Source organism: Cryptomeria japonica, chromosome 7 (genome assembly GCF_030272615.1).
Source record: "Cryptomeria japonica chromosome 7, Sugi_1.0, whole genome shotgun sequence".
NCBI lineage: Eukaryota > Viridiplantae > Streptophyta > Pinopsida > Cupressales > Cupressaceae > Cryptomeria > Cryptomeria japonica.
In genome coordinates, this window is record NC_081411.1 from 565373076 (window position 1) to 565386282 (window position 13207).

Consider the following 13207-nt stretch of genomic DNA (forward strand, 5'->3'; position numbering starts at 1 on the left):
AGTTATATATCTCAGTCATGAATCTAAAAATGAAAGTATTTTTGAAGATAAAAACATATGTGAAAGTGCAGATAATGTTTCATTTTCAAATTTAAATGAACCTAAATTTGAATGTTTTTAAAGTTTGAAATACCATGAAGAGAATGTGAATGTTGATGATATGCTTAACTCGAATATGGAGTTCTTTGCCTTTGGTATAAATGTTCATAGTGCTGATGTCATTATGGAAAATGTTGAATTTTCCCCTTGTGTTGAATAAGTTTGTTATGCTGATGAAGTTCCAAACAACAGTAGCATGTGTTGTAAAAAATTACTTCATGATGAAGATAAGAGGCATGGGCTATGTGATGATTACTTCAGACCACAAATGGAAGTTTTTCAGGTGGATGTAAGTATGAATGAGAAAGACTTAGCTGAGGATTTTCTTCAGATAGAGGTATGCATTCTTTTCCATGAATGGGATATTGAGAATGCAGATGTATTGAGTTTGATAAACAGGGATAATATAAAGTGTGATCCGCATAGTGAAGTACCACATCTGGACCAAAATGTTTATGCTCCTTGTTTGTATCAATCAGTTATTAATGTCTCTCATTCTATGAATTTAAATGATAATAAGGCATGTGCTGAGCAGAACTATAGTGGTGAGAATGAATGTTTTATTTTTGAAATTCAGCATGATGATGCCCTTGCAAATTGTAGAGTTGATTGGGATAGTGAAATGTATGGCAGCTTGTGGGAAGGCCTCTGTAGTGATTTGTCTCATAATTTTACTTTTGTTGAAGTAGTGTGTGACCATAAAGTTCAAAATTATGCAAAAGGTATGCACACCAGTTGTTGTGGTAATGAGATGAAAGGGGTTGATTATAAGGATTATGCTCAATTGTTGTTGAAAGGTGCCTTTGTTTGGATCATGGAATCAGGTGATGAGAATTGGATTTTTGACAAAGGTAAATGCTGAGGAAAGTGGGGCAGTTTATAATTAGTTGTAAGTATGTTTGTACATCTTGTATAGTTGACTTGCTTTCAGTTGTGCGGTTTGGAATAAAGTGCCCTGTTGTTTGGGCAGATTAAGGAGCTTTTCTTTTTAGAAGAGAAGATAAGTTTTCTGTTTTTTGGGTGGTTTGCTCTACCATAGATCCTAGATTCTTGTGTTGATCTTGCAATCAACCATCCTCAGTCAAAGCCACTATTGGGACTCATTAAATTTGAGTCAAGTTTTGAGGCCCATTTCAAAATTTTGCATCTACACTTTCAAATGACCACCTAATCTCATTCAGATAGGACTACTTTGAGGGTATGTAAAATGGAGTCAGTTAATCATTAAGAGGTAAAGCTTTGAAACTTGTTGTACACCTTTCATTTAACCTATGAAGTGTTTTTCAACTTTCCGAATTTAGTTTGGATCAATTTATCAGGTACCCATTTCAAGGGGTGAGCTGAAAGTGCATGTTAGGTGATAATGCAGATTTTATTAAGTAGCCTACTTCGAGATCCTATATCTTTTGACCAGTTGATCGTCATGCTAAAATTCAAAGTGCATTGAATTGTATGCATATAAGTGTGCCTCCATGCTGAGTTTCAAGTCTTTATGAATCCGTTTGATCCATTTTCCAAGATGATTTCTTGAGCCACTTCATTCAATTTTCTGCATTTTCATTGCTATATCAGTTAAAGTTTCTATTTTCTTGAGCGTACTATTTGCACTCAGTCAGCCTTTTGGTTGAACTAAGCATTCTAAGGTCTTCTTTGTACTTCAAGGTACCTATGCCCCAGATTTGTAGGTCTACGAAGATCGTTTGATATTTTTAAGAAAGGCATTTGAGTTCCCTGCTCATTGGTTTTATCAGGTTCACAGTGTTGACAAAGCCATTTGGTCATCTTTGACCATTAATTTTTCTCCACTCAGGATTCATATTGAGAAACGACTTGGTAGAATGAATGCCTATATATCAGATAGTACGCCTATCAGTTTGCAAAGTCCAGAAAGGTGTTTTGACTAGTTTGAAAATTACGTCTTTGGGATTAAATGCAAAAATGTGGTGCAAGCGCCTGAAAGTTGTAAAACTCGGTTTAATGATCAGAAAATGGTGTCGATCGACTCTAGAGGTATGTTTAAGGTGCCTAAGGAATTTTAAAGGTCAGTTGCATGAAAACAATTTTTTTTTTAGTCGGACCCACTTTGGGGCCTGACCTGGCTCATGCCCATGCATTAAATTTTATGGTGAAGTGGTTTTAAATTCATGGCATTGTATCAATATTGACTCAAAGGAATATTAAAGGACAAAAGGTTCTTATAGTAACAAACAAAACTATCAGTCCATTGTACCTGGAAAGAGTTGTGGTTGCAATTACTCATGGTTCAAAAAACTTCAGTGGAAGTGTTATTCTACTAGATGAAGAGAAGTACAAGGAAATGTGATACCTTTCTAGGAAGATTTATTAAGGAGACTCTCATGAAGGTCTTTGATAAGGTTATTGAGACAGAAATGGATCGACACAGTATATTTATTGCTCTTGGAGAAGGAGTTTGGAAGGCAAGAAAATTCAAACAAAGGGCAATGGAAAGTGCAAACTAGTCTTCATCCTCTCCTACATGGCATGAGTGAAAGGAGATATTAAATCAGAGATAAATAAAAAATGCCAGTATCTTTCCCTGCACGGTGGTATACAAAAACCTTAGAAATTTTCAATGCAAATGCATTCTAGTAGGTGTGGTGACCAAACCTCCCACGTATGATATGTTGGAGATGTTGAAAGGCTGAAGAAGCTTCCAATCAAATGCAATATGCAAGGTGTAGATGCCATGTCTTTCCTCCCTGCGTTATGGAGTGGAAATTAGAAACCTTCCACCAAATTCGTTGGCAACTGCAACTCAAATTCTCCCCCCTTTCGTGAGCTGGAAGGTGGAATTTGACGTGGTAAAAGGTAGAGAAAACTTCAAGCAAATGTTGTTAGTAGGTGTTTGGCCTGCCGTGGTGTTGAAAGGGCAATTAATAAATCTTAACATTGCATTGGCTGGTGTAAAGCTAAATCCACAACGTTTGCCAGTTTACCCCCTATCATGAGCATGATAAAGGAGAGGCTTAGGTAACTTTTCTACAATGCGTGGAGTGGAATATGGATTTGAAAACATTTGAAAATGTTTCAAAGCAAAATGCATTGGCAGGTTTGAATGCCAAACATCCTCCTTGCCTATAGCATGTGGCTAGTGTAGAATGTAAAAACCCCCTTTGTGTGGCATGTAAGAAGGCATTAGAACCTTCAGGCAAATGTATTTGACAGGCATAAAACCCAATCCAACATTCTCCCTTTGTGCTATGTGGTGAAAGGCGTTTAAGAAATTTTAAAACTAATGCAATTTGGTAGATGTATCGCCAGTCCCATGGCATGAAGCCAATTCTCCTTGTCATGAGGTATTTTCCCTCTGCGTGGTTGTAGCATTGAAACCCCTAGGCAAGGTGCCATTAAAATTTTCAAAAAATGCACAATGCCAGGTAAAGCCATTATCCCACATTGGCTGGGTGACGAGACATTTTGGTATTTAAATGTAAATCTCCACCCAAGTATAGTGTCAAAGCCTTGAAGGCTTTTGATGCAAGGTGTCGGCTGGGCGCCCAGTGGAACCCACGCACGTGCGTGCGACTCCCGAGGCAAAAAGGCTAGTTGGTGACGAGGTGGACTCCACATGTGCATGGTTCTCGAGGTGAGTGGATTTTTTAGTGGAAGGATGAGTTAACAAGTTTGTAGGTTCATCGCAGATTAATGGTGGGCAGTGTTTCACGAAGTGAAGTTGCACGCTAGTTACCCTTCACAAAGCAGTGAAAAGGTGGTGGTCCCGATAGGTAAAGCGGCTCTCGAGGTAAAGATTGAGTGTCTTGAGGATGATTGGACGGTGGGTGTTGTTTCACAATACAAAGTTGCTCGCCAGTTACCCATCGTGAAATGACGAAAAGGTAAGGCGAGTTAAAGAGCATGCAAGTTCGATGGTGATAGACGATGCACATTGTTTCATGAAGCGAAGTTGCATGACAGTTACCCTTTGCGAAACAATGAAAGATGAGCTGGTAGGTCTGGGTGGCAGGTGAGCTTGTGCAGTGGCGTACATGTGGCAGTCTGCAAGGCAAGTCCACTGATAGACAAGTGGCAGATAGGTGAGGTGTCATCCTAGGTGGTGAAAGGTGGTGTCATGAGCTAATCACAGGCTTCCATGTGGTCGGACACATGTAAAAAATGGACCAAAAATTAAAATTGAATGTAAAGTCCTGACTATAGGAAAAATGAAAAATTTAAATAATGGTGGCCTGCATAAAAGATTAATTCGCTCAGGGGTTGTTTTTTGCTTGAAATAACAAGTATTATATATCATCGGAAAGCTCTCTAGATGAGGAATCCAAAAATGTAGTTTGTTTCAACAAATATCCGATGTGTTGAGTGAAGTTTCCACAGGAAGGAAGAAGGAATATTTTTCAGTTGGGGAAAGAAGACACTTGGTGATTTCTGATGCAAACCTAATCTTTTTCCCTCCTCTTTTTATCCTCTATTCTTCTCATTTGTAAAGGATCACAAGAATTTTGTAAAAAACCTCTGTCAAAATATATTTAGGGTTTTTTCTAGTTTTTGGAAGATCATTATGAGTTATGTAAAGATATTGATACCAGATCAAAGCATTTTGAGCCTAGATTCTTGATGTCTTCTTGTATGTATGATTGATTTACTAGTTTAGTTAGATAATTTAGGATTGTTTAATTGAATGAGTTGCAAGGCAATTTTACAGAGATGTTTTAGGTTTTTCTCTCAAGGGGGATTAAATATACTTAAAATCTTTCTATTAGTAATCAGTAATTCTACTTGAATTTGATAACTGGGTTTAGCACAAAGGTAAAATTTATGTATGTCATGCATATATAAATTTGGTAAAGTCAAAGTGATGAAATGTATGTGGATTTCCTATTTATAATTCTTATCTAGTCTTAGGTGACTCTGAAGCCTAGGATAAGGCACTGGTATAGTTTGCTAAGTTTTATAACCTTCTTGGAGATCAAAACTGAAAATGAATATGAATCTTTCCTTTATGTTCAGTTATGTTTAAGGTGATAAGATTTTGTACAAGTTGACACTAGTTTTCTGTGAATTTTCTATCATAATTGTGAAAAGTGTTCACAAATGGTATACCCACCTAAGCTTAGTATAAGCTTGAAGTGTAGAAGGTTTTTGTATAAACCTTATTAAATGTTGTCTTGGAATTCTATTTTCTTGTTCTCTCCATATGCGACAGAGGCTTGAAAATTCTTATAGAGAAGATAAGGAGATCAGAAATCGGGAACAACAAGACTATGAACTGGAGTTGTTCAAGAAGTTGCAGAACCTAAAATAGAGAAACATGACTATGAAGGAATATACTGAGGAATTCTACAAGCCGGTAATTAGATCTAGACATAGAGAGATGGATAGAGAAAAGGTGGCAATGTACATCAATGGACTTTCTTTTAACATTCAAGATGAGATGAGTATGTTGAAGAAGCTTACTAGTATGCTTTGAAGGCTGAGGAGAAGATGAGAAGAAGACAACCAAATAAGGGTAAGGAGAAATTCAAGATGAATGATAGTATGAAGAAACTAGTTGAAGAAGAGGAGTCCAAACCTAAGTGGAGTAAAGAACCAGAATAGAAGATACCAAGGAAGGGTAGCAACAGTACTAGTAGAGAATTTTCTGGCAAATGCTTCAAGTGTGGAGAAACTAGACATAGATTCTATGAATGTAAGCAAGGAATGTCAAGAAGTTGTATGGAAAGTGAAGAACTAGATGGTACTAGATCTGAATATGCATTGAAGCAAGGAGAATCCCTTATGTTCAGAAGAAAGGATACCAAATATACTCAAAGGAGGAGTCTTTTCCAGACGGTATGCAAATCAAGTGGTAAGTGTTGCTTCTTCAACTTCCCTTTGATCCTTATCATCAAAATTTTCATAATATGTAGATACAATATTCAGATTCCCATCCTTAAGAATTTCATCAATTAACTCCTTCAAAGTTAATGGGGGCACTATTTCAAATTTACATTCAATCTTACCAGATTTTAGAGCGATATCAATCTCAGATTTATGCTTGTTTCTAGCCTCGGCCTTACCAGATGATTCAGGTTTTGCCCTTGGCTTCTTTTATTGTTGACCTCCATTGGATTATGGTTTCTTCACCACTCTTGCATAGGTGGTTATCTTTTTCACATATCTTACTGATTCATCAGACTCAGTCTTTATGTCCTCAACAATGGTAGGAACATATACTCTCTGTGGTTTCTCCTTTTTCCTCTTCTCCACCCCACCGATTGATGATGTAGATTGTGATTTGGGTGGATGAATGGGCTTCTACACATCGGAAGTAGGTGCAGATTGGGACTATTTTGGCTTGGTCTGCTTCAGAGGGGTGGGAATGGGTTTAGTCTTCTTGGGCTTCACCATGTCTTCCTCCTTAAAAATATTCTGTTCTCTTTCCCTTTACACAACCTCCCTAGTTATACCTATTTGTTCTGCCAGGTCCTCTACGTCTTTCCTTAATTTCCCCTTCCTAGCGGGTCCAGTAAACTTCTTGTGTAAATCAAGGTATTTTTATTGATAAGTACCTCTCCTCTCCTCCTTATCATCTACCAATTGACTCAACAAATGTTGAGCATATGCATCGAGTGTGACAACATCTACCTCATACCCCATGGGAACGATCCAGACAGTTCTTGGCTCAACTACCTCCATATGACATTGGTCCTTGTCAACCATTAAAAAGATAGTTTTCTCATACTTCTCTACAACTTCCTTAGGGATCCTTTCCCTACTATGCATTGATGCCTGAAAGGATTTGAAGTATCCCCACAAGGTAGATTTGTGTGCAATAATATCACCTAATCCCTGTAATCATTCCTTAATCTAAACGGCCACCGGTTTATCATATCCCCACTGAATCTTTCCAATATCGAGGATTTGATTCAAGAAATACAACTCCAAGAAAACAATAAAGGAACCAAACTTAAATACATGCTTCTTGTCCCACTTAATCTTGTCTAGGATACTTAATAACTCAGTGAGAAACACTGAGAAAAGATCATACTTCTTCCCTTCCTTCTGAATATCATAAGCTACAAATATGGCTATGTCAGATACACAATTCTGCCTATTGGATTGATATACCTTATATCCAGTCACCATCGAGGCAAATATATCATCATGCTCTATAATATCATTGATAGTCATTGATCGGTTAACAAACTGAGATCCGGTAATCTTTGTTAGCGTTGTATTCTGTATTTTCCTCAATTCGAGAACCTCACTAGTTGCACTTAAATAGGTAACTGCTTCAATGGCTTACTTGGTGATCTTATAGGGTGGGTCCAGCCACATGAATTCATTGTGGATTTGGCTAAGAATGTAATAGACCCATTCGTGTTTATCAAACACTAGGAAATGAATAAATTGGATGAAACCCTTGTTGTGCAGTGCCTTGAATTCTGGCTTCAAATTTCCTTGACTATCCATCATGTGCTTGGTATAAAGTGAGAGCATGTCTGCATTCCCAAGCTCCTCAATGTTGCAATGGATATATTCCCTAATATCTTTGTTGTAAAGTACACCATATGGGATAGAAGAAAATGCACCTTTCGGATTATCCTCAATGGATTTGAATGGGTGCCTCCTGAACATGAGCCTGGCTGTCTCAGAAATTTCTACCACCAAAGGAGTCACAACACCACATGCAGATGAAGATGCCATTTCAAAATATGGATATGATAAGATAGTTTTGCAAATGGAAAATACCTTTTGATTCTCAATCGGGAGTAAGAAATCATTGATTGATTTCTTCAAGCTTGGATTTAGCTACTAAAACTCTTTTGCTTTGCTGCTTTGCTCTTCTCTCTTTGTTCACATTATGAAGAATGAGCTATTGATATGCCTTTTTATCCATCAAAAACCTAATTGTAAGCTACAATAAATGTACAACCCTAATGACTTCCAAATACATTGTTTTTCATGAATTCATTCACCGGATTATCAAACTACCATGAGATCTTCCTGATAACACTAGGACAACTAATCTCCATCATCTACAACTATCCTCAACCAGTTACAGAACTTTTATTGGGGGTTTTAAATATCTTCATGATAATCTCCCCCCTATGGCCAAAATACCTTAGTTACTAGATGAGGTTCCTACACCAGAATTAGGTGTGGAGCCATTTTGATAGTAGAATCTTCCTTCTTTACCCACATCTTCTTATGCCGATCTCTGATCTCTTCCACCTTAGCTTTGCCTTTTTCATCTGATTTATTCTTGTCTACCAGAGCATTCCCGCTTCTACAATATCTTGCAATATGACCAAGTTCGTTGCATGCATGACAAACAACACTTCTTTGCATAGGCCTGAAGTTCATTTGATTTGATCTCATCCTACATTAATTAGAAATATGCCCAAACATACCACAAGCATAGCATCTCTTATTCTGAAAGTTATTTATCACTATTTTGCACATGTTTGACTTGTGACCAAATTTTTTGCATATGAAACATTGACCGATAAAGGTAGAGCCATTATTCATCACTTTATTCATCATTCCATTATTCATCCTACTTCTACATTGACTTGCCATATGACCGAATTTACCACAAACAAAAAATTTACCATTGAATTTATAGGCATTAGGCTGTCTTATTGGAGGTTTCTTGTTCTTTTGCTGATGATTGCTTTGACTAGAGTCAAAGGATTCTCTGTTCTCAAATCCAAGTCCTCACATGTATTTCCCACATCTCTGAGTCTCAAGCATCTCATCCAACTGGGTTGAGCTATCTTTGAATTTTTTTTGTACTCATTAGCAGTAGTCCGCTCATCTCTCAGAATTATGATCTGCCTTTCAATTTCTTGTCCATCATTCTTTGTTTGCACCAGTTCAAGATTCAACTGATCGTTCTCATATGTCAATATACAACACTCATCAGATCTATCCTTTAGTGATTGTGTCAAGGTTTATCAATTATTCTTTTGGTTTTCAATCTCCTTAGTCAGCTTCATTACAATAGATTGCATTTCATTCTTCAAAATTGCATTCTCCCTAGCCATCTTCTCACATTCATCTATCTTGTGTTATAGGGCTTGATTATCAATGCTTTGTTCTTCTTTCTCCTTCAGCTTATCCATCAATTCCTTTCTCTTCTCTCTTGAAGTGCTTACTTGATCTTTCAGTGTCACAGTGAAATCTTCAACTACATTTAGGTTTCTTTTCATAGAACTTACTTCTTTCCTTGCTGCATCAAGATCTTCAAGTGCCACACTAAGTTGTCTCTGCAAACTAGAGTCCATTGATTCAATCTTTTAGATCTTCCTCAAGTTGTTAGGATTCTTCTGAGGCACAAAGCTTTGATACCAATTGTTGGAATCAATGAACATTGAGAGGGGGGAGGGGTGAATCAATTTTTTATAATTAGAAAACTTATCAAGTTGATTCTTTAACCACCAGATGCATGAGAAAGTAATCAAAGTGCAGAAACATAAAATAGGCAACCACACAACTATAACACCAATTTTTTATGTGGAAACCCAGAAAGGGAAAAACCACGATGGGATTGAGTACCCACAATATTATTATACTATGGCCAATAGTAGAACAATATTACAAAATTGAAATGCACTTGCATTCAGGCTCACTGCCTAGAGCTCACTCCTCAATTACAAAACGACTACAACCCGGAGGAAGGCTCACTGCCTAACATGCTAATACAAAATGTAGACACCTAAAAATTTCTCATTGATTATGTGCTAATTATTCATCTAATTGATTAAATAATTCTGTAATTATTTAATTAAGTTAATTAATCTTATTCTTCTAATTTCATATTTCCTCATCATCTTACTAATTATTCCAATTTCAATCCTATCTTTATTTAATTATTTAAACCATTTTTTAATGTTAATTAAATATTTATTATTTAATTAATTGTGATTTTTAATCATTCAATTTAAATAATCTTTATTATTTAAATAAATTCATTTTCAATTTCTATCTCTATTCAATTAATCATTCAACCTTTTTCTAAATATTAATTATTTAATTAATCATGATTTTAATTCTTTAGTTTAAATAATCTTTATTATTTAATTAAATTCAATTTCTAAATAATTAAATAGTTTCTTTAAATTATTTAATTAACTAATTAATTCTTCTAATCATTTAATTTCATTAACTCTTCTAATTTCATTAATTCTTCCAATTTCATTTAATTTCATTATTTCTTCTAATTTCAAATACATGTGCATGATTTCAAAAATCAAATTGAAAATCAAAGTTAAGTTCCAAATATATTCAAATAACAAATTGAATCTAAAATAAATTCAACAGTTGAATTAATTCTCATGCAAACATTAAATTGAAAATCAAAGTCAAAGTGCAAGCACATGCTAAATTAATTAATTCAATTAATTATCTTTTCAATCTCTATTTCTATCTTCCACTTTGCTTTTTTGCAAAAAGCTTTCAATCAGTTAACTATTCCATCTATTTTAATTGATCATTTCAATTAATTGATTAATTATGGAAATTCTATTTCTATCTTCTAGTTAGCTTTTTCTAAATAAAGATTTCTTTGTCATCAATCGATTATCCTCCAATCATTCTTTTTCATCTTCCAATTAGCTTTTTCTAAATAAAGCTTTCTTTGTCATCAATCAATTATCATCCAATCATTCTTTTTCTATCTTCTAGTTAGCTTTTTCTAAATAAAGTTTTCTTTGTCATCAATCAATATTTTCTCCAATCATTCTTTTTCATCTTTCAATCGGCTTTTTTCTCAGTTAGTTAACTCATTTATCTATTCAATCTATTCTGTTTCACCTCCAAATCAACAGTTCAACTATCAATCAACATATGAGCTTCCCCCGGGGTTAAGAAGGCTTCAACCTTGTCTTTGGGCAAGGGAAAAATAGTGGTCATTGCTCGAGCTCCATCAAAAAGAAAACGAAGTGTTTAATTAGTCCTTCAATCACTAGATCTGTGGCAGTTAAGAGGAGCTTACATAAAAGCTTTGGGCCCTAAGGATGAAAAGAGGGGAGTGTCGACCTCCCCTTGAGGGCAATGAGGATCATCTAATGGAATGTTAGGGGCTTAAATGCCCCTAACAAGAGACACTTGATCAAGTCTCAATTAGACTTGGTTAAGTGGGATATAGGCATGCTCCAAGAGACTAAGCTCTCTTTGGAGAATTCTAAGTTTGTTTTTTCCTCTTGGAAGAAGTGGAAATTCCTCTCTTGCCCAGCTTCTGGGGCATCGGGAGGTTTGGCCTTGTTATGGAATGATTTCATGGTTGATGTAGAATTGGTTGCTTCCACTCCAAATTGGATGTTGTCATTAGTGTCCTACAAAAATTCTAGGTTTAAAGTATGGTTGTTTAATATTTATGCCCCCTCAGGTGTCTCGGCTAAATGCAGCCTTTAGCAAGAACTCATAAGGGTTTCATCCCCCCTTAGGGATCATTCTTTTATTATTTTTGGGGGGTATTTCAATGCAATTCTGGATTTGGATGGAAAAATAGGGGGTATTTGTCCTAATAAGAAATATATGGATGACTTTAATGCATTCATTTCTGATATGTGTCTTTTTTATTGTAAGACAAATAATGGTCTTTTCACATGGACAAACATGAGGAAGAATTTTTCTCAAATTGCAGAGAGATTGGATAGATTTTTACTTTCCTCCAATTGTTTTGATTCAGATATTGAGTTTTTTTCTTCCATCCTTCCCTGTAAGGGTCTGATCATTTTCCTGTTTCCCTTTCTATTTTAAAAGATAGATTTTCCCACAAATTGCCTTTTAAGTTTGAACCCATGTGGTTTAGGGATCCTTCTTTCCTTATCCTCCAGTGACAGTGGTGGGGAGAGGCTCCATTCGTTAGAGGATCTAGAATGTTCCAGATTGTCAAGAAGGTTAGATTTTTAAAGAAAAATATCAGGGAGTGGAATTCTTTGTATTTTAAGAATATCTTTGAATAAAAGCAAAGGATCTTGGATATGATTGATGTATTGAATAGGCATGTGATTCTGCATGGTATGGGTTCTAGGGTGTTTGATGAAATTAAGTCTCTTAGGAGTGAATTAGAAGAAATTTTGGCAAGAGAGGAGGTATATTGGAGACAAAAATCTCAAGAGATATGGTTAGCTGATGGGGATAAAAATACAAAAAATTCCATTCTACCACTAAAATGAAAAGGGCTAGGAGTAGGATTACTTGTATTCAGGATTGTCATGGGAATTTTCTTTTTGAGGCTGGGGACATTTCTAGTGAAGTAGTAAAGTATTTTAAGAATCTACTTTCAGCTGAGAATAATGAAGTCTCTAACAATATCTCATCTCACATTCCCTCTCTAATGTATCCTGATGACAATAGAATGTTAATGTCTCCTTTTTCATTGGAAGAGGTTAGGGGGGTAGTTTTTGCTATGAATCCGGACAAGGCACCTGGGCCTGATGGATTCACTCCTTTATTCTTCTAGAAATGTTAGGATTTTGTGGGACCAAATGTTCTTTTGGCTCTTGAGGAAGCTAGGCAAAATAGGTCAATCCTAAAGGAAATGAATACTACCTTGATAGTAATTTTACCTAGGAAGGAGGACCCAAAAACTTTTGCCGATTTTCGTCCTATAGCTTTATGTAATACCCTCTACAAGATCTTCGCCAAAGTGATTTCTATGAAATTGGCTAAACTTTTACCAAAAATAATTTCCCTAGAGCAAGGAGGTTTTGTTCCACAAAGGGAAACTTCTGAGGGGGCTATATTTGCACATGAGGTTTTACATTTGATTTCAGTTCAGAAATGTCCTGCCATGATCCTTAAGCTAGATATGATGAAGGCCTATGACAGGGTCGAATGGAATACATTAAAAGTTGTTTTGTCAAGGCTGGGTTTTTCGTTGGCTTGGATAAAATGGCCATGTCTTGCATCTCCTCAGCTAGATTCTCGGTTCTTGTTAATGGGTCTCCTTGTGGTTTCTTCCACTCTTCTAGGGGTTTGAGGCAAGGGGATACTTTGTCCCCTTTCTTGTTTATATTACTAGCTGAATCTTTGAGTTGGGCAATCATAGAAGCTCGAGTGAGTGGTCTATGGAGGGGTATCAAAATTCAAAACTTTGACCAGAGGATTTCCCATTGTCTTTTTGCCAATGACACCCTTTTGT